Raw genomic sequence first — 23,269 nt, forward strand, 5'->3', positions numbered from 1 at the left:
CAGCAGAGGGCCTCTGTGACACCCCATAGAAAACATTAGTAAGGCCATTAATATAGCATCTTCAGCTCAGAAGGAGAGCTTTGGGTGGGGGATAGAAAACTGAGGATCATGTACCTTTGCATAAATGCTCCCTAAGGACAGGAGCTTGGATAAACTCTCATTATGAAAGAGCATGTGTAGAGAAAAGCAGGTCTCCAACCAAGAATTACCAAACTCTGAATATTTAGTGGCTGAGTGCAGATGGGCAGATCTGCAAAGGAAGCAGAGGAGCAGCCTGAGAGGCCAGAAGCAATGCAGGGGGGAACATCTCATCAGTGACCTCCTCTTAACCAGTGTGCCAGATCCCACAAAGCCCTTCATTCCTTCCAGGATACACGGCAGATACCCCGAATGCTGGACACAAAGGTTAATAGGGTACTCTCCAGCACATGCATGACTTTCTGCTTCACTAGCTGGATTGTAGGCTTATCAACAGCTGGTTTGAGATTGTAGTCTCAAACCTGTTTATACCAGTTGCACTGGTTAAAATGAAAAAGCCTAATCAAACATTATATGAATACAAACTGAAATAGAGTGGTGCCCTCTTCTCCACAGGGTATATGCCTGAAACCACAGAGAGTACAGAACCTGATTGCTGCCAGCCATAACACATTTCTGTTCATGTCTTCCACTTACAAATTTAATGCCTTTTTCATCTTCACTAAGCACTTGTCATGCACTGTGGCCATAACTTTTGCAGCCTGAGGTATGACAGCAAAACTACTAGCATGAGTTTTTTCCCTCTTCACAATTTCATAGATAGAAGATTCATTCTTTCTGTAGATCTTAGCAACTTTTTTTCTTTCTCACTTAAAGGAAGCACTTTACAGCTTCATTTTTGCATATCCAAATTGCCAGCATCATCACCTTTGTGCTTTGGGGCCAACGTTGAGTAAAAATAAAGGTGACAAGAACACAAACAGTGCAATCCCAAGAAAGTGGAACTGATCACTGAGTGGACACTAAGTGAGTAATGGGTGGGTAGTGTGGACAGCATGAATACACAGGAGAAATAGATGGTCCACATCCTGGGCAGAATAGAGTGGGATGGCAAGAGATTTCACCATGCTACTCAGAAATAGTGAGCAATTGAAAACTATTATTGTGAAAATTGTTTCTAGACTCTTTGATTTCATATTTTGGAACCATGGTTGACCACAAGTAACAAAAACGACAAAAAAATGAAACCAAGGATAAGGAGGAACTACTGTACAGTGAAGGAGAGTTATTCCTAAGAAACCAAAGATTCTAAAAGAAAACTGCCAAAAGATGACACAGAGACATCTGCCATCAGCAGAAACACTGTCAAACACCACAGACCTGCACCTAACGATGGGCATATGAATGTATGTTTTCAAAGACTTCATTGTGAAAACACAATCAATTTTTGTATTTTAAGCTAAAATAAAATATTTATAATATTCACCTTTTGAAAAATAATTCCCTATGTCAATCAACCTTTTTGATTTACTGACCAATTATGGTCTCGACTGTGACAGTGAAGGAGCCATCAGTGTTGCCAGACCCTTCAGTAAGATGAGGCATGGAAGATACCCACTGGATTTAGAGATTAATGGGACTGGAGAAATGTAATGAAGTCAGGCTCAAGATAGTCAACTGTTATGTGACAATGTCACAAGCTGTTCTTCCCTATCAAGTTCTTTTCCACTTAGTGTTTTAGAATTTAAGTGCTGCTTTTTAATCTCCTTTATTGAGCAAATGGTTTCAATGTATTCTACAGCTGAAAAAGCCCTTAATAATGAGAATAAGGATGGTGATGATGATAGAAGTATTATGGAAATAATATTAACAACAGTAACAATGATAGCTAGCTTCCATTGAAAATATATTGTTCCACAGACATTGTTATATATGCTTTACATGCATCCTTGCTTAATTCTCAGTCTCTCAGTTATGTACTATAATTATTTCCATTTTAAAGATGAGACAACCTGGACCAGACAAGTTGAGTAGCTTCTCTAAGTCTGCAGAGCCACTAAGGGTTAAACCTGACATTCAAACCCAGGCATTCAGAGCCTATGCTCTTAACTTCTACACTGTGAAGTCATCCTGATTAACTAAACTAATGTTCTCATTCTATAGATCATAAAATGATGTCCAGAGAGATTAAACAACTGGCTGGAGACATGGCAGACACTCTCAGATCCCAATCCTATGCTCTTTCTACTATACCACAGTAGTAATGAGTGCAGTAATAGCAGTAGAAAATGACTCCTAAAAACCAACAAGTGCTGCTTCCTTGCTTCTACACAATGGTGTGCCTCCAAAGTGTTCCTTGTTAGGCACTGTTTTTTGTTTAAGCTCCATCAATACTCAGCTTCGTGGGCTCAGGTTTTTCTTGAAAGGTTAATCACAGCTAAGAAAAACAAAGCCTTTTAAAAATGTGATGTGTATTTCTTCCATGAATTTAGTGGTATAATTGTAATCAGGAAAATAAATTAAAGGATGAACATATGCAACGTGCTTACTGCCATGGGAGTCTGCAGTGGAAGAACCACAAAAATAAGAATAGTTACACAGTGATAATACATATCCAGCATAAACCAGACACACTTAATTTCAGGGTAGGATGCAAGAAAATAAGCAAGGTAGGCCGGGCGCGGTGGCTCACGCCTGTAATCCCAGCACTTTGGGAGGCCGAGGCGGGTGGATCACGAGGTCAGGAGATAGAGACCATCCATCCTGGCTAACACGGTGAAACCCCGTCTCTACTAAAAATACAAAAAACTAGCAGGGCGTGGTGGCGGGCGCCTGTAGTCCCAGCTACTTGGGAGGCTGAGGCAGGAGAATGGCGTGAACCCAGGAGGCGGAGCTTGTAGTGAGCCGAGATCAGGCCACTGCACTCCAACCTGGGCAACAGAGCGAGACTCCGTCTCAGAAAAAAAAAAAAAAAAAAAAAGGAAGGTAAATTTTTAAAAGCAAACTCAACTTTCCAACTTAAGTGTTAAAAGTGTTATTCAAAGATATTTATAAAGAGAATGACACCATTAAGGAGACCAAAATGCAAATAACATGTTACTGACCTTCTCCATGTCCCAAGACTTCCTGCCCACAGTATACAGATAAAAGGCAGAGGACAAAAGTGTAAGGTACAGGTGCACAGGGCGTCATGCCAGACCTCTACAAGGAGTATGAGCTCCGTCTGATCTGAGCTTCCCTGGATGACAAAGCTGCCACTGTAACCAGGTCTCCTTAGACACCTCTCTGCTCTCCTAATGAGAATCATTTCCATAGTTCCTAGTAATTTCTATCACAATGATGCTTTTCTAAAAACTCATATATATTTTATAGGGTCAAAATTTAATAGGAATTGCCAAATTGCCCCACATTGGTCTTATCAATTCACAGTCCATCTATGGAGTGAGACCATGTGGTATTGACTTCTTAGCAAAGTGGCAGCTGCTGAGCACACCTGCATCACGATTATCTGGGAGTGGGAAGAGTGTGTTCACATTAGGAATGTGTGTCCCAGGCTGTACCGCAGATCTACTAAATCAGATGTGCATTTCAATAACCATGGTCATTGACTTGTTTGCTCACTCAAGTCTGAGGTTGATTCTGTGAGAGGCTGTCTGGAGCCATGTTTGAAAAAACACTGTGAAGCCAAGGGTGAGCTCACTGGGAAACAGTTCCCGATCAATTCATAACGCCTGCATGGTGGCAGGAATGGGGGAATCACAGTAGCTGGGTACATCACACCAATCTCTCCTTTCTCCTTCCCTCCTCATTCCTGACTGCCTAGAGAACTCCTATTCATCCTTTACAACTTTTCTAGAAGAGACTTCTTCAGCCAGCATGCCAAGGCCTCCCTCCTTGTGTCAACGTACCATCTAGCACTCACTATCACAGTTTTCTAGCATGTCTCCCAGGGCAGGCAGGGACTTTTTCTTGTTCATTTTGTTCTTCTCACAACTAGCTTTTTGCCTAGTCTGTAAATAGAATTCAATGAATCCTTAGCAAATGAATACATGATTGAAAAAACAAAAGCAAAGGATAGAGCAAATACAGAACCAGTTCCTGGGAAGGACAAGACAGCAAAACCCAGCCTCCTACTTTCCACTATCCTGTCTCCCATAAAGATCCCAGGTCTTCCAACAGTAAGGAAAATCAAGCTGATAAATGAGTACTGGTGGCCAGCAACCTTCCCACTGCAGCCAGGCTTTGTCTCCAGGCCATAAACAATTCCTTGCTCACAGGAGTTGTACCCTGTTGGGATCAGCAAACAGCTGTAGCAACAGCAGCGTGTGACCTGCCCAGCTTGTTTAGGTGGCGTGTGTTTGTGAGAAAAACTTGCTCTGTGGTGTTTCTCTATAATGATTACTTAGAGAAATGATGTTATTTTTAAGGGCTGGAGAATATCAAATAGGCTTATTTGGCAAAAGCCACAAGCTGTTCACTTCACTTTGTGTGCATATGTGAAAATCCTCACGCTAGTAGCCAGTTTTCAAATCCACTGGGAAGAAACTCCAAAACCAGGTTGGGGGCAGGAAAACACAACCCTAGGATGACAAGCATGCAAATTAACACTGAAACCAGGCAAAGGACTAGTGCTGACGGATGAAAACACTGAGGTCAGCTATATGTAAGGATTAGGAAAATTCTAAATAGGGAAGCATTCTGCCCACAAGTTTTGTTAGGAGAGGACACTAACACCAGTCATTTATGGTCCCAAAGCCCAGTATATTGGCGTTGGGGATGTAGGTGTCTGCTGAAAGGACAGTGGCACTCAAAACTCAGGATTCAGATACACTCTCCTCTTAACTCTTCAAGCTCTTAGATAATCAACTAGTAGAGTAAAAATAATTGAATCATGGACTACTAATGCACATGGCAAAAACTCAATGGATATCCTAGTCAACAGATTCTTCATCAGCTGTTCTGTCAAGATGATAATGAAACATCAGACAATCTGTGAGAACACGATACCAAGAGGAAGAAATATAAATTGGGCTCCTATATTCCTTATGAAAATTACAAGATTCTAAACTAATCAATTAGCTTCACATCCCCCGCCAACTCCCCCAATCTCTGCATAATCATTTCACTTCATGAAATTTCTTGGGAATCCACTAACTATTCTGTCATCATGGACAGCAAATGAAAATCAAGTTCTATGCAGAACATGAGAAACTTTGCACTGTATTGTAAAATGAGCTGATTGAGGGCACTTAATCCAAGAACAGCTAATTCTTTTTTTTTTTTAATTTATTTATTATTATTATACTTTAAGTTGTAGGGTACATGTGCATAACGTGCAGGTTTGTTACATATGTATACTTGTGCCATGTTGGTGTGCTGCACCCATCAACTCGTCATTTACATCAGGTATAACTCCCAATGCAATCCCTCCCCCCTCCCCCCTCCCCATGATAGGCCCCTGTGTGTGATGTTCCCCTTCCTGAGTCCAAGTGATCTCATTGTTCAGTTCCCACCTATGAGTGAGAACATGCGGTGTTTGGTTTTCTGTTCTTGTGATAGTTTGCTAAGAATGATGGTTTCCAGCTGCATCCATGTCCCTACAAAGGACACAAACTCATCCTTTTTGATGGCTGCATCACTGGCCATCAGAGAAATGCAAATCAAAACCACAATGAGATACCATCTCACACCAGTTAGAATGGCGATCATTAAAAAGTCAGGAAACAACAGGTGCTGGAGAGGATGTGGAGAAATAGGAACACTTTTACACTGTTGGTGGGATTGTAAACTAGTTCAACCATTATGGAAAACAGTATGGCGATTCCTCAAGGATCTAGAACTAGATGTACCATATGACCCAGCCATCCCATTACTGGGTATATACCCAAAGGATTATAAATTATGTTGCTATAAAGACACATGCACACGTATGTTTATTGCGGCACTATTCACAATAGCAAAGACTTGGAATCAACCCAAATGTCCATCAGTGACAGATTGGATTAAGAAAAGAACAGCTAATTCTTAAGACCTCAAAGCAGACTGGATAAATGTAAGGAAGGAGGAATGCAGCCAGGTTCTGATCGCACAGAAAAATGGATTCTGAGACTTGACAGGCTGCCTTATTAACAATTACAGTAACTAGGGCTGTTCTTTTCAAAAGAATGCCTTGCAAGTTAGAATATAAAGACCCCATCTTTGGAGATCTGAGGTAGAAAAAATACCCCTCCTTTTAGAAAATAAGTTATGCCAGGCTTTGGGAGCAACATAAAAGATGAGAGGAAGCTCAAGGGGAATGGTTTAATTTTCTGAATGGCGGCCGGGCGCGGTGGCTCAAGCCTGTAATCCCAGCACTTTGGGAGGCCGAGATGGGCGGATCACGAGGTCAGGAGATCGAGACCATCCTGGCTAACACGGTGAAACCCCGTCTCTACTAAGAAATACAAAAAATAGCCGGGCGAGGTGGCAGCGCCTGTAGTCCCAGCTACTCGGGAGGCTGAGGCCGGAGAATGGCGTGAACCCGGGAGGCGGAGCTTGCAGTGAGCTGAGATCCGGCCACTGCACTCCAGCCTGGGCTACAGGGCGAGACTCCGTCTCAAAAAAAAAAAAAAAAAAAAATTTTCTGAATGGCTTATCTTTCTAATTTCATCTCACTCAACCTCTTACACATTGGAAGGTGATTGTAAACTCTGGTATATTAGGAATAAATTTCTTGTTAAAAATAATAAACACCTTCCACTGACCAAGCTCTTAGAAAAGGATTAGAGAACCACTTTTCACTTTGAAAAAATCTTAAGACTCCCACTAAGAACTTTTGTTTATGTGGGTTCATCTATCTATATTCATAAAATTAGAACATTTAAAACTAAGACATTTAAAAAATAAGACTATCCAAGCACATATTCATTAGTGATGATGCCATCATGTCATGTAGCCAATGGAAAACTCCATTGTGCACTTGTCAGAGAAGAGTGAAAAGGGTGAAACAAAGATCTTAGTATCATTTTGAAAATGGTTGGGACCTGAAGAACCGCCAGGGGTATCCAGACAACACTCTGAGAAACATTGACCTAGAGTCATGTCTAGTTGACACAAAAGTGTATTAGAGTTCTAGAGATGTCAACTTTTTCAAGAACCACCTCTGTCATAAAAACAAACATTCTGTGTATTATGTGTCAATAAAAAGTTTTTTTTTAAATAACAGATGCCAGTGCGAGAACTTTAATAAGTATATGTAAAACTTTCCAGAAGCTGGCAAGAAAACTGACACCACATTTGTTTTACAGCCTCTTCAAGTACAGATGACTCAGTGCTTCTACATATAGCTGTGCAGGGTCTCTACCAAGGGCCAGGCCTGTCTGGGTAAATCCATTCCCTTCAGCAAACACTGCAGGCAGGCAAATCACCTTAAGAAGCAGTTGAACTCAGTGGTTAAGAGTTCAGGCTCTTGATTTCGACTTTCTGAGATCAAATCTTGAATTGGCCTCCTGCCAAATGACTTTAGGCAAGTTCTTAATCTTCCTCCAAGTACAGAAAGGGAGAATAACAACATTTACATGGTAGGATCTTCATAGGAATCCCATGAAGGGTTATGTTTCTAGGACACAATAGTACTTAATAAATGCCAGTTATCATTGTATCTTGTTTTACAATATACAAGACATCCCAAAAGTTTCAAAACAGTTTTATGCTGAAATTTCAGAAATATAAGCACTACAAACTTACCTCAAATACCATTTATTTAGTTATATAAATTTTAAGTAATAAAATTTTAGGTTTTTTTGTTTTCAGTCCCACTGATTGAAATTGACAAGTGCTGACTGAAATAAAAAGTACATTATTAATCTCATGGTGGAGTGGGGAATAATTGTACACACAACTGCTAGACAAAGAAGATTTTTTTACCATTAAGACTTAATTCAATAGACATTGCTGTGGTCTGAATGTGTCTCCCCAAAAGTAATGTGTTGGACACTTAATCCTCAATGCAACAGTGTTTGGAAGTGGGTCCTTCTCAGAGGTGCTTAGGTTATGAGGGATCAGCCCTTATGAGTGGATTAATATCATTATAAAAGGGTTTCACAGCCAGAATTTGGTCCCTGTTGCCTTCTGCCTTCCACCATGTAAGGATGCAGCATTTATCCCCTCTGGAGGATGAGGAAACAAGGCACCATCTTTTAAGTGGAGATCAGCCCTCACCAGACAACAAATCTGCCAGCAACCTGATCTTGGACTTCCCAGGCTCCAGACTGCAAGCAAAACAAAAACAAAAACAAAAACAAAAACAAACAAACAAACAAAAAACCTCTCTGTTCTTTATAAACTACCCAGTCTTGGGTATTTTGTTTCAATATCACAAAGAGGACTAAGACAGACATTTACTGCGCACCTACTATGTGCCATGCTTGTGCTAGGTACCAGGAAGATAAAATGAAACAAGACAAGATGATTAGCCAGTAAAGGTTTACAATGCCAGCAGGTGCAAGTGTGGAAACAAATTCATAAAGCATGTGTTCTGCTGTATTATTCAGGTCCAGGTATGCTCAGTGTGCTGGGGTTTCAGGTAATAGGGTGCTATGCCCAGGATACAGCCAAAAAGGAAAGGAATAGTATTCCCCTCACTGACACTTGGAAGACACTTTCCCTCCTTGTGATGCGGATTTTTTGTTCACTTGTCATTAATTCTGTTCATCTGCAAGAAGCTCACCTATCTATAGCTTTGTCTTTGCAGTAGCTTTTCAATAGCAGACCTTTATTGAGCTTTTCCAGCTTTGTAAATCATAAATTGTCCTTTCAACATGCATAGCGACAAGCATTTCAACACACACACTCTATTTACACATCATAACAACAGCCTCTTATTTAGATGTCAAATTCCAGCAACTAAAAACTCAGATGCACAAAACAGCAAGAAGCCAAATAATTCTCAAAACCATAACACTTTCCATAAACTTCAGTCCCCTTTATGCAGTCCTTCAGGTCATATAGCTCTTCTTTTCAAATACACATATATAATGAGTCTGTTCATCTGTTTTTCTAGCAGATTAAAAGTACAAAAATCAGGGGAGTCCTTTGAAAACATGGTGCTCAGCTTCATGAATTCCCTAAAAGGTACAACCCAGGGCTACTGGGTTTTCTCCTTTCCTTTCCCCACTCCCACCCCCGCTTCCAACCACTTCCCCTCTACAGCCCTCCCCTCACCTCCCTTCCCCTCCACTCTCCTTTCCTTTCTGACAGGGTCTCACTTTGTCACCAGGCTGGAGTGCAGTGATGCCATCACAGATCACTGCAGCCTTGACATCCCAGGCTCAGGTGATTCTCCCACCTCAGCCTCCCAAGTAGCTGGGACCACAGGCATGTACCACCATGCCCAGCTAATTTTTTGTATTTTTTTTAGATGTGAGGTTTTGCCATGTTGCTCAGGCTAGTCTTGAACCCCTGGGCTCAGGCGATCCACTCGCCTTGGCCTCTAAAATGCTGGAAATACAGGAATGAGTCACTGTGCCTGGCCACTACTATGTTTTCTGAGGCAAATTAGTTTTAATAGAACCAGAAAGGACTAAGTAATATCCATAAAGTATATCAGACACTTATACTGTTACTGAAGAGTTATGTGCCCTAGTGAAAAGACTATTTTTCATTTTCTCATATCTCAAAAGATTGAAAATTACAAATCCTTGCAATTTAGGTGGATGAAGCGGGAGTCTCTACTTTTAAGAATTTAAAAATTAGCCAGGTATGGTAGTGTGTGCCTGTACCCTGGCTACTTGGGAGGCCGTGTTGGAGGCACTGCTTAAGCTCAGGAGTTCAAGGCTACAGTGAGCTGTGATCATGCCACTGCACTCAGCCTAGGTGACAGAGTGAGACCCTGTTTCTAAAATAATAATAATAGTAAGTAAATAAACGATAATTAAAAATAAAGCTCAACTCTACATTCAAAGTTTCTTCAAATTTTTCTTAAAATTTCTAGTCCATGTGCAGAACTCACTTGCTTAAATAAGTTATCACTTATATCTAGTGAATATCATTATGCTATAGAAAAATAGTTGAAAAATGAACATATTGTAGAATTATTGACCATTGTCGTTTATTTAAATGCTAGAAAAAAACTCTAAGCTTTATATACAATACGTTTGAGAGAAGTTTATGATTTTTTGGTTTCTATAACTTTTAGTTATTTGACATTTGCAAACTAAACTGGAAAACTAAGAAAACTAAAAGTGATTTATTTTCTTCTCAGATAACTGAAGACAAGACATTTTTGAGAAGGTGAATTTTCCATATCATTGACTTATTTCAACATTTTGAGTGGGGCACAGCTTTATTCTAAATTTTTATGAATTTTAGAGTTGATTCAAAAAATACAATGTGAATATTATATAAAATCAGATAATAAGGTAGTATGTAAAATATGCATGGTGGAAGGAGTAAATTGTGCGGATTATTCTGGCCCTGCAAAACACAGAAGCATCTCAATTTCTCTTTTTCCACTGTGATTTTTATCTATTGTGTTATTTTGATATTTGTACATTTATTGGGAGCTAGCAGGGTGAGTTTCATATGGGTAGCATTTATTTTAACTAAATTTGGTTTTCACTTTAGAAACAAGTTCCTCCTCCCTCCTTTTTTTTTCTGCTGCCAAAGACCATTAGGCTTATAAATAAATACACAGCCCACAGGGAAGACTTGAGGAGGTTCAGGTAGACATTGCATTTGAATTTCCTGAGTTTGGTTTTATCTTAACAGCCTTCATACTCTTTGGACCACATCTGGGCAAGTGAAGGGAAGTGGGAAATGAAATAGTTGGATCAATGACGTCAACAACGAATGCCGCTGTTCAAAACCAAAACCGCACATTTCAGACAGAGGCTAGGTGTGGAATATACATATATATAACCTAAATCTTCTCATTTTCTCCTTTTTTGGTATGGGTAGAAATATCATGTAAGAGGCCTGTTACACAGATAACTAATGGGAGAGACATGTGCGCAGATGTCACTTGAGCCTCATTTTCCAAGCAAAAATTCAGGATTTCTGGTCTAAAACCATAGAGGATATTTTAAAGCCAGATGATTCCAGAAAATCTGAGACATGTGTCCACCACAGCTGTGATGCGGTCCACTCTCTCTCACCTACCCACTCCAGAATTTCTTACCCTTCATAAGGTAGCCCCTACTCGAGATGGGCCAGACTTCTGCAACAAATGATAGACAAAGCAGGCTTGGTCCCAATGTAAAATGAAGTCTCAGAACTCACTGCTCAGTCACTTTGGAGAGTGAGATGAAGAGGCTATGCCACAGAGGCCCTTGGGCAACACAGCTGCAGTGACAATACGGGTCAGTGCCAGGAAGAAGAAGGATCAAGTTAAATGTGATCCAATAACAAAATCACAACACCGTCCCCATTAAGTAAGGCTTAGTTAGAAGCTAATAAACTGAATCTAATTTTCTGATGGCCATCTTTGACAAGGAATAAGCTCTGCTACAATGAGTGTCCTAGATAATTCAAATATAGACATTACAGTGGGGCTTAATTTAAAAAAATTTTTTTTCACAAAGGAGCCTATCTCCTCAAATAGATTCTGAGGTGATTTCAGTTGGAAGAACATAGTTCTTTAAAATTCTTACATGAATCATCAGGAATAATCATACATAAAAAAATACTTTTTATATTTCCATTTTTAATTAAATTATATACACATATATAAATACATACACATATATGTATTAACTTTCCACTAGGAAACCCACACTAAGTACCTAGGGTTTGTCTGTAATAACTGAACACAGTATCACAAAATAACCCAATGTCCTGGCCACAGACAATACCAGATGCTTCAAGAGAAAGAATAGAGCCCTTTCAGCCAATTGTATAATTACATAATATGACCATGTTTACAGTATCAAAGGCAGGCAGAACAAATTACCTTGCTACTTCAAATTAATAACCCCATTTACCTCAATTATATGGCAGGCAGGGTCTAAATAATGTGAGTAATTACTTCAATTCATTCAGATGGTATAGATTTGCCCTGTGTGTCTGCAACTATTTTTTCCTTCCAGTACACACACCTTAACCATTAGCAGATACCAAAATGCACAACAGCAAACTCCTATCAGTTTCATCTCTAACCAGTGTAAGCAAATTCTCTCCATTATTTGGCAGATTAAAATTGGTTATACTCTTAATAATCCAGGTTGAGGTTTTCTTTTCTGACAAATCTCACTGGACCATATAATTTTAGACCTAGGCAGTACCATCCAGGGCCCACAGTCTAAATGCCAGCTCCCAGAAGCAGTCCAACCAGAAATCCAACCTGCTCACTCATAGCACGTCAGGCAAGGAGGTCAGAAGCCCAAATGCTTGGGTTCAAATCCTGTCTCTGCCACTTACTAGCTGAATGGCCTTGACAAGTTCCTAAACCTCACCAAGTCTCAGAGTCCTCTTCTGTACAATTGTGGTAATAAGAGATTCTGATTTATAGGAATTAAATGAGACAATCCACATAATGCACTTAGCATGCTTCTTGGAACATAACTACTATTGTTAAGCCCTTACTATAATTATTCTTACAGCAGCACCACCTTTAAAAAGTTCCCCCGAAGGAAGTGTCCATGTCCTAATCCCTAGATCCAGTGAATATTACCTTATACAACAAAGGATGTGATTAATTTAAAGACCTTGGGAAGAGTGCTTATCCTGTTTTATACAAGTAGTCCCTAAATGCAGTCACATGGATACTTGTAATAGACAGGCACAGAGAGTTTTGAGACAGACAAACAGAAGAGTATGTAGGCACATGGAGCAGAATAAATGTTAGACCTAATACCACAAAAACCCTAGAGGAAAACCTAGGTAGTACCATTCAGGACATAGGCATGGGAAAAGACTTCATGTCTAAAACACCAAAAGCAACGGCAGCAAAAGCCAAAAGTGACAAATGGGATCTCATTAAACTAAAGAGCTTCTGTACAGCAAAAGAAACTACCAACAGAGTGAACAGGCAACCTACAGAATGGGAGAAAATTTTTGCAATCTACTCATCTGACAAAGGGCTAATATCCAGAACCTATAAAAAACTCAAACAAATTTACAAGAAAAAAACAAACAACCCCATCAAAAAGTGGGCAAAGGATATGAACAGACATTTCTCAAAAGAAGACAGCCAACAGACACATGAAAAAATGCTCATCATCACTGGCCATCAGAGAAATGCAAATCAAAACCACAATGAGATACCATCTCACACCAGTTAGAATGGCGATCATTAAAAAGTCAGGAAACAACAGGCGCTGGAGAGGATGTGGAGAAATAGGAACACTTTTACACTGTTGGTGGGATTGTAAACTAGTTCAACCATTATGGAAAACAGTATGGCGATTCCTCAAGGATCTAGAACTAGAAGTACCATATGACCCAGCCATCCCATTACTGGGTATATACCCAAAGGATTATAAATCATGCTGCTATAAAGACACATGGACACGTATGTTTATTGTGGCACTATTCACAATAGCAAAGACTTGGAATCAACCCAAATGTCCATCAGTGACAGACTGGATTAAGAAAATGTGGCACATATACACCATGGAATACTATGCAGCCATAAAAAAGGATGAGTTTGTGTCCTTTGTAGGGACATGGATGCAGCTGGAAACCATCATTCTCAGCAAACTATCGCAAGAACAGAAAACCAAACACCACATGTTCTCACTCATAGGTGGGAACTGAACAATGAGATCACTTGGACACAGGAAGGGGAGCATCACACACTGGGGCCTATCATGGGGAGGGGAGAGGAGGGAGGGGTTGCACTGGGAGTTATACTTGTGTAAATGAGGAGTTGATGGGTGCTGACAAGTTGATGGGTGCAGCACAGCAACATGGCACAAGTATACATATGTAACAAACCTGCACGTTATGCACATGTACCCTAGAACTTAAAGTATAAAAATAAATAAATAAATAAATAAATAAAAGAGAAAAAAAAAAGAGCAGAGAGCTAAGGCTACGAACCAATGAATGCAGACAGCTGTCAGACGCTGCAAGAAGCAAGGAATATATTTTCCCTCTAGTGTCTCAAGATGGGGTGCGACTCTGTTGACACCTTAATTTCAGACTTCTGGCCTCAAGAGCTCCAAGAGACTACATATCTATTGCTGTAAACCACCACATGTGTGGTAATTTGTTACAGACAGCAGCCCCAGGAAACAAATACACTACCTCAATGGGTGCAGCTCTTGTTTGACCTTTAACCTGCAACTTACAGATGTTAACAGTGACAATGATAAGGCCAAAGATAAAGATAACTAAAAAACAAGAAACACCAAGGGCTGGTGTTATGAATTGAGCTTAACAAAAGTAAAGAAGCAGAAGAATGCAAGAGACAGTGAACAAAGAGGTATGACTGAAGGATACACTGTAGTGAGATTTCTTAAGGAACTGGGGAGACCGATAGGGTTGAGGAAAATATTTATTATTTAGGTTCACCAGCCCAATTGGGTTAACATCCAAAGAACTGAGCCCTGAACAAAAAGTTACCTTTTAGGCATTTCATGGGGTGGGGGGAGATATGTGCAGGGGGAAGCATATTACAGAAGCAAGAAACAAAGACAGTTACTCAACTAATGGAGACATGCATTACATCATTTCTTACTTTCCAAGGCAACACATGTTTTACAACTTGAGTTTATTTGTCTAGTGACCTTGTGGCTGTACAGCTACAGAAACAAGGTCTTTCACAAGGTCTGGGAAAGGAGAAGAGATAAGGCTCACTAGCCACAGAAAAACAGGCAGTTAATTTTCGAAGGACTTCAGTTCTTTCTCTTTCTCTGAGGGAACTGGGTTTTCTTACACGCAACTGAGTTGCTTACACATTCTTTAATTTCTTTTCATTACTGTTCCATTTCCCCCTTTGGTGCTTTTTATAACAAAGGTGTTAATAGAAAGCACCACTGTTTGCCACTTTTGCAGGACTGAGCTGCTTCTTCTTCGGGCAGTGGCTGATATTTGGTTAATGCCATCAACTGCACACTACTGTGCTGGGTTCCTACTGCCTCCATAGTTGACTCAATACTCCTAATAAACAGGGGTAAAAGGCAAGGGAGGATGACACAGATGCCAGGAATAAGAAAGAACCCACGAATGAGAGTTTTCAGTCTTCCAAATGTTGAGAACCATCCTTCAAACAAGGAATCTGGGGACCACCTGGACCAAGTCTGGTGCTCTCAGTAAAAAGCACCAAAGGCGGGAACTGGAACATGGGCAAACTTGCGCATTCTAGCTGTGATTTATACTACAGCTCGGCCATTTTCATCAATTTCTAGGCAACAGTTGGTTAAATTAAATTTTCCACATACTTCTACTTCTGAGGCTAAGAGGTAATCTAAAGCCAATCTATTTTGATATATAGCATTTCTTATTTGTGTTTCTTGTATTGTCAATAAATTTAGTGCCTTTGATGTTTCATTGGTTATAATTTTAAGGACTGCCCGCAACCTTATGATGCCACTGAGCATGTAGATGGGCAGTATGCTACCCCTATGACCCACCTTGTGCCTAGGTAGCTGACCTATAATATTTAATGATTGTTTCAGCAGGTCATTTATTAGTTTTTCAGTTTTTTATATCTGCATCCTTTTTGATATTTGTGCCTATTTTTGTGATGCATTACACATTGTGCTTCTTCTAGTTCTTCTTTTCACTATAAACTGGATATCTTAAGAATCCCACTTGCTTTAGAGGAATTAGAAAGAAGAATGGCTTGATTGTTCCTAACACACATTCCCCTGTCCATTTAGCCAGCAGTTGCTGATATGCCCATGCTCCACAGATCTAATACAGGCTAGAGAGTACCATCCAAGCATTTGGAGCATCTAGCTAATGCCAAGTGTGGTTTAGAGTAGAGAATCAAGAGAAAGGTTTTGGATCCGGTAAATAGGAGTCATTCTTGGGGTTTCTCCATAGAATTTTGTTTTTAGTTTCATCATAACACTGTTGCCTGAGGCAGATTGTTTCTCCTACTGACTCTGTGAAATCCTTTCCCCATCAGGTGACACAGTACTTTCCAATTATGGAGGGTTTTAACAACCAAACACTGGCTGAGGCTGTTGGTTCACTGGCAAGGTTAGATGAAGTGGAGTTATCTTGTGGCATTAATTCCTTTGCCTTCCATGGCCACTGGTCTCCCATATTAGTTTCTCCACATACATAGCATGAGGAGGTTTCTGAGATGCCAGCTATATTTTCAGCTAGTTGAGCAGAAAAGTTTTTGGTTGATGGGGGAAACTCAGGTACTGATAATCAAAATGCTTATAGAATGACTTATGAACCCAGAATTGTGGGGTTGGATTCATTTGATTCCTTCTAGTCTTTTTAACAATTAGTGGAATTCTGAGGCCTGCTCCTTGTCTCCTCACTGGCCTTGGGATAGATATACATATATACACACACACACATATATATACACACACACACACATATATATATATATGTTTACTTTATTTCCCTTGGCCAATAACAGTGCTCAGGATAATGCTAATAATTCAGCCTTCTGAGGGGAAGTCCCAGAAGTTAAGGCTTGAGCCTCGACTACTGAGTGTTGGGTCAATACTGCATATGCTGCATATCACACCTCATTTGTTATGAAACTGGTACCATCAGTGAAGTATTCAACATCTACGCTCTCCAAGGGGGTATCTCGGAGATCTTTCTTGCTTGAGAACACTTTGTTCACCGTATTTATGCAACAGTGGGGCAGGTCCTGCCAGCCGTGAGGTAACCCACCATCCTTCCAATCAGGTTCCTCCACAGGCAGCAGGGTAGCTGGGTTCAAGGTATTTATAGTCTCCAGTGTCAGTTGGGGATTTTCACACAGAAGCCCTTGATTCTTTAGCATTCTAGAGTTGGAAAGCCAGTGATGTCCTTTGTGTTCCATTAAGGTGACTGCAGCATGTGGCACCTCAACTATTAACTTCTGACCTAGGGCTAGCGTGTTGGCATCTTCTATAAGGATTGCTGTAGCTGCCAATGCCCTGAGGCAATGGGGCCAACCTAAGGCCACAAAGTCCAGTCTTTTGGATAAGTATGCTACCAGCTGATGCCTAGAGCCCAACAACTGAGTTAAGACTCTGACTGCCATTCCTTTTTGTTCATCCACATACAAAAAGAAGGGCTTTTTTTTTTACGTCTGGTAACCCTAGTGCCATGGCCTGGATGAGAGCTTCCTTTATATCCTTAAAGGCCTTTTCATGTTCCTTTTCCCATTGTAGGGGCTCTGTTTCCCCTCCTGTAGTAGCCTCATATAAGGGCCTTGCTATATGGGAGAAGTTTGGAATACAGTTTCTGCAGAATCCCACTGCACCTAGAAATTTCCTGACCTGCCGCCTTGGAACTGGGGTGGGCAATGCACATCCAGGCTCACGGTGTGCACGTCCAAGCCTTGCTGGCCTTGGGATACCATGACTCCTAGATATCCAACCTCCTGAGAGCAAACTTTTGTCTTTCCTTGGACACTTCATACCAGCTTCACAAAGCAGGTGGAGAAGTCCCTCTGTTCCTTGGAGGCATTCCTCCCTGTGGGGGCAACAAATAGCAAATCATCAATGTAATGTAATAGCACACAATTATCACTAGGTGGCACAAAAGCCTCAAGGTTGGTAGCCAAAGCCTCCTGAAACATAGTGGGAGAATTCTTGAACTTTTGAGGCAACCTTGTCCAGGTATACTGAGATTGCCCCTACTGGAAGGCAAATACAGGCAGACTTTGGAAAGCAAGCCTCAAGCAAAAGAAAGTATCCTTTAAGTCCAGACATGTGAACCATGCGACTTCAGCAGGAATCTGTCCCAACATTGTGTATGGGTTGGGTACTATGGCATGGATAGTGACAGTGGCCTTGCTTACTGCCTGGAGGTCCTGCGCTGGCTTGCATTCACTATTTGGTTTGTGCATGGGCAGCAGAGGAGTATTCGAGGAGGATTTGCATTTCACTATAATCCCACATTTATAGAGCTGATTTAGATGTTTTGTTATGCCTTCAATTGCCTCTCTGGGTAAATGGTATTGACGGACTTGTACAGGAGCAGCCTAAAGGTTAAGCTCTGCTACCACTGGAGTTCTGTTTGCAGCAAGTCCAGGGGGGTCATCCTCAGCCTATACACCTGGTACCTTGAAAAGCATTCCCTACATATTGTGTAAGTCCAGCTCTGGCAGCTTTCTGGTACATAGTTCATAGAGCAGCCATTTCTCAGTTCTTGGGACAGTTAGAGTCAATACCACTGCCTTTGGCTTTCCTATATCCAGGGTCACATTCCCTTTAGGTGTAAAGGAAATCTTGCCTGAAGTTTCTGGAGTAAGTATCTCCCCAACAAGGGCACTGGACAATTTGGCATATGTAGAAACTCATGCTGAACTTCTTGTCCCCCCAATAACACATCTTCTGAATTTGCAAAAAAGGTCTCTGTTCTCTGGCTCCAGTATCCCCTATGATAGTAGCTCAGTTCTTTGTGGGGGGGCTCATCATGTGAGTTACCACAGAGAAATCAGCACCAGTATCGACCAAAAAATCCATTGATTGGTCCCTTATTTCTATAGAGACCCTACGCTTCCTGGGACCTAAAAAGATGGAGTCCAGTCTGTCTCAGTCTTCAAAATTCTCTGCCCCTGCTAAGCCAATTAGATCAGGATCTGCCTTTGAAGCAACATGACTGGCAACCGAACACTGCAGTCAGGTGTTAGACCATTGACCATCATCACCTTCCTTTTCCTTTTTGGGGCATTCATCTTTCTAATGGCCCATTTGCCTGCACCTTGCATACTGATTCCTGTCCATACCAGGACCTGCTTTTTTCCTGGTCTTGTCTGCACTCTTCCTTGGCCTCTGCCTTGGCCATACCTTTTAGCAAATCCAGGGTTACTTTCTGCTAGTGTAGATGCTATAAATTGAGCTGTCTCTTTGTTTCTATTTCTGGTTTTTCTTTCTTCCTTTGGTTGGGCTGTCTGAGCCACTAATGCCTTGTAATGTCCCTCTAGGCAGGGTTGTAATCACTTGGGGCAAGTTTGTCCCACATTGAGCCAAGAGTCTACATAAGGAAACTCATCTAGGTATCCTGGTTGTCCTCCAACTCCAGTGACCACCTTAAACACACAGCCAATTTGTTCCCTGTATATTGTACCTTCAGAGGGCCACCCCACATTGAAAGCAGGCCAATCTATCTCACAGTATGTCCTAGCTTTTGAGCATCCAGTTTCATCCCATAATTATCTCTAAATCCTTTTTAAAAATATTTTTATCATGCACTCCAAAAGAGTTCGTTTCAATGTTTTCCCTCCTATTTCCTCTCTTGCAGTGCACTTGCACTCTCAGGTCCACCAGGTCCTTTGATGGGAGTTTCAGATGCTGATGAGCCAGGAATGTGCTTTCCTCTTCACAGCCTGCTGCAGATGTGGAACTGGTCCTATCAGCCATATGTAATATCCTAAGTCTGACTTCCCTCAAACATGCCTTGGGCACACAGCCTGCGCTAAGGGATCTGTGCCTCCCCACATCACTCCTTGCATTGGCCTCTCCTGAGACCATCTCTTTCACACCACCTCCTTTGCCCCAGGACTCCTCACTGGATGAAACGAGCCTCTCTTATGTCCCAGGTGCATCTAGTTAGGCTACCACATTCAAACACATACACCACTCCTATCCCAGGCCTCCTCATAAGATGAAATGAGCCTCTCTCGTCATCCCAAGTAGGTTCACATGCACCCACACACTCCCCGTTGGGGTTGCAAACCACTCTTGCCACCACATCAGCAAGCTCTACCTTGCTGCACTTGTGGCTCTATCAGCCCATTTTCTTCTTTTTTCCAGTTCCAGTGTTAGTAGGGACACGAGGTTCATCCAAATTGGCAAGCCACTCTTGCTGCCCCCAGTCACTCTAAGATGGACTACTGGTTGATCCCTGGGAGGTGGTCAAGCTCCCCTTTGTCCTTATAGGACAGGCTTCCTTGCCTTGGGCCCTTGCCCCTTACTGTGGTTCCTGAACTGCTGGTATCATCCTGAAGCCCGATCCTCAGTTCCACTGTGCTGCTGGGCAGGCTGCCGGGACACAGGCAGAGCCAGTCTCCATCTGGGTGAAGTTCCCTCACAGCGTGCCTTGGATACCAGGTCTCCCCTGTCCCCTGGACTCTGGTCCCACAGGCAAAGGAGACAGTAAATCTCTCATCTCCAATCCCTGTATGGTCCAACAGAAATGTAACTGGATTTATTAAAGAATCAGAGACCAACGGGGTTGAGGAGGTTACTTATTACTTAGGTGCACCTGCCCAGTCAGATTAACATCCAAAGGACTGAGTCCTAAACAAAGAGTTAAGTTACCTTTTAAGCATTTCTTGGGGGCAGGGGGCGATATGTGCAGGAGGAAGCGTATTATAGAAGCAAGAAACAAAGACAGCTATTCAATTAATTGAGACATGCATTACATCACTTCTTACTTTCCAAGGAAAAATATATTTTACAACTTGAGTTTATCTGTCTAGTGACCTCTCAGCTGAACAGCTAGAGAAAAAGGATCTTTGACATTGTCTGGGAAATGAGGAGAGATAAGGTTCACTAGCCACAGAAAAGCAGGCAATAATTGTTAAAGGCCACCAGCTCTTTCTCAGGGAGAATTGGGTTTTCTTACATACAACTGAGTTTCCACTTACACATTCTTTAATTTCTTTTAATTTCTGTTCCAACACAAGGGTTCAGGGAAGAAAACACAGCATGAGGCTAAATACTCACTCTATAATGGGTCTCATCCACTAGAGACAGCAATTTCCATTGCCATTGCATTGTTTGTTTTTAAATAACATGTTTATTCATTTCGTACTCTAGGCTTTTTATTTATATTTATTATGTTTTTAGTTTGTACAACTTCTTGAATCTGTGGATTGATCTCTCTTACAAATCTGGGGAAATTCTTAGCCTCAAACACTGCGTCTGCTCATTTAGTTTGTCTCTTCTCCTTCTGAGACTCCAATTATACTTACCTGAGACTTTTCATTGTGTCCCACTTTACTCTTATGCTTTTTTCTATATGTTATATTTTTCCCTCTTAGAATTTCAGCATAAATCATTTATATTAACCTTCCTTCTGGGTCACTATTCTTGTTTTCTGCTATATATGATCTCTCTGTTAAAATCCCATCCATTAAGTTCTTAATTGCAGATATATTTTCCAAGTAATAGAAAGCCCATTTGATTCTTTATAGATTCCAATTCTGTTTATATTTTTCATATTTTCCTCTCTTTCCTCCATTAAAAATTATTTTCTTGAACATATTAATTAGTTGTTTTAAAATCTCTCTTTTTGTGTTGTTAAATCTAACTCCATTCAATCCGGAACATCTGTGGATCTCTATCACTTGTTTTTCTCTTAAAATCCTCCCCCCCTTTTTTTTTTTTTTTTTTGCTAAATCTAATTGTATTCACTCTGGATCATCTGTGGATCTGTTTCTATCATTTGTTTTTCTCTTACTTTTCAGGGGTAGTCACATTGACACACCTAATAACTTTTTATTGCATACCAGACATCACATATTAGAAAGTTGAAAATATTTTTGATGAAGTTATCTTCCCCAAAAGGTGGCTGTCCTTTCTTCTGCCAGGAAGATAGAGTTGGGGATGGGGGTGCAGGCTGATGACCTAAACCAATCAAGAACTATTACAAGACTCAGGTCGCTCCTGGCTTACACCCTTTGCTAGGACTTAGCCCTCCTGGACTTCATTGAGAGCCTGGTGTGTTAACCATGCCCTAACCCCTCCCAACCTCCAAAAGCAGATCCAAACTATAATGCTTATTGTCTCCGCACCAGAAGATTACTCAACACCCTTTCTGCTTTCCAGAGGGATTCTGCTTATCTTTTGAACTTCTTGTCTCATGCAGTCCAGAATTTAGCATCAGTCTTGAAGATAAAGCCAACTCTGCATTTCAGGCTCCTAGAGTCTCCCACTTTGTCTCTCCATTCCAGTCCTAAGAGAAAAAGTTCTGCAGGTTTATATTTCCCCGAGCTGCAACACTCTATCCAAGCAAAGCCTAGGTCCCCATTATTTTGTCAGCACTCAGAATTAGAAATACCCCAGAAATAAATTAGTTATAGACCATCAGCTCACCTCTCCACAGCTCTCTTCTTAATATTTTAGCCCCCCTACTCCTCATTGTTTCAACACTTCTAAGATGTCCTTAAACAGAATGTTGCTTTCTGTACATTGTATGTTTTTTCTTGCTCTTCTTGGGATCATTAGTTTGCCTCAGATTACCCAATCCTAGCCAGAAACAGAAATCTCTCCTTTATATTTTTCAAAGTGCTTTCATTGTCATAATTAATTTCCACCATATAAACTGATAAGAAAAAGAGGGCAGGGTCAGGTGCAGTGGCTCATGCCTGTAATCCCAACACATTGGGAGGCCAAGTCAGGCAGATCATGAGGTCAGATGATCGAGACAACCTGGCTAACATGTTGAAACCTCATTCCTACTAAAATATATGAAAAAATTAGCCAGGCATGGTGGCAGGCACCTTAGCACCAGCTACTTGGGAGGCTGAGGCAGGAGAATGATGTGAACTTGGGAGGCAGAGCTTGCAGTGAGCTGAGATTGTGCCACTGCACTCCAGCCTGGGCAACACAGCAAGACTCCATCTCAAAAAAACAACAAAAAAAGGCAGTATTTTTTATTCTGATCTCTTAGACCACTCTGATCTAAAAAAAAAAAAAAAAAAAAGGCAGCATTTTTTACTTTGATCTTTTAGTGGTGGACAAACTATGGGCCACAGGCCAAGTCCAGTCCACTGCCTGGTTTGTAAATAAAGTTTTATTGGAATACAGACATGTCCACTATTGTGCATATTGTCTATGGCTACTTTGGCACTGCAAATGCTTTTGCAGATTTGAGTAGTTTTATCAGAGACCACATCACCAGTAAAGCCCAAAATATTTACCATCTTTCCCTTTATAGAAAGTTTGCCAGCTCCTGCTTCATTTGAAGGAAACTTAAGCTTAGACACATTCAGTGACTGTTCAGTGACTGGCAAGTTAATTTTGGAGAGAAGACTGTGTGTCAGGTCCCCTAATTCTTATTCCAGCCATCTCCCTACTCTTCTAATTTGTTTCCCATCACAAATATTCATTATAATCATTCTTAAGATTAAAACAACAAGGAGAGAGACAGAGGGGAATGAGTTTTAAGCAGACAGTCCCAGTAAGGAAAAGGGAGGTGTTTCAGTGAACACAATTAAGGGACTTTCTATTTTTGGAAT

Source organism: Macaca fascicularis, chromosome Y (genome assembly GCF_037993035.2).
Source record: "Macaca fascicularis isolate 582-1 chromosome Y, T2T-MFA8v1.1".
Classification (NCBI taxonomy): Eukaryota; Metazoa; Chordata; class Mammalia; order Primates; family Cercopithecidae; genus Macaca; species Macaca fascicularis.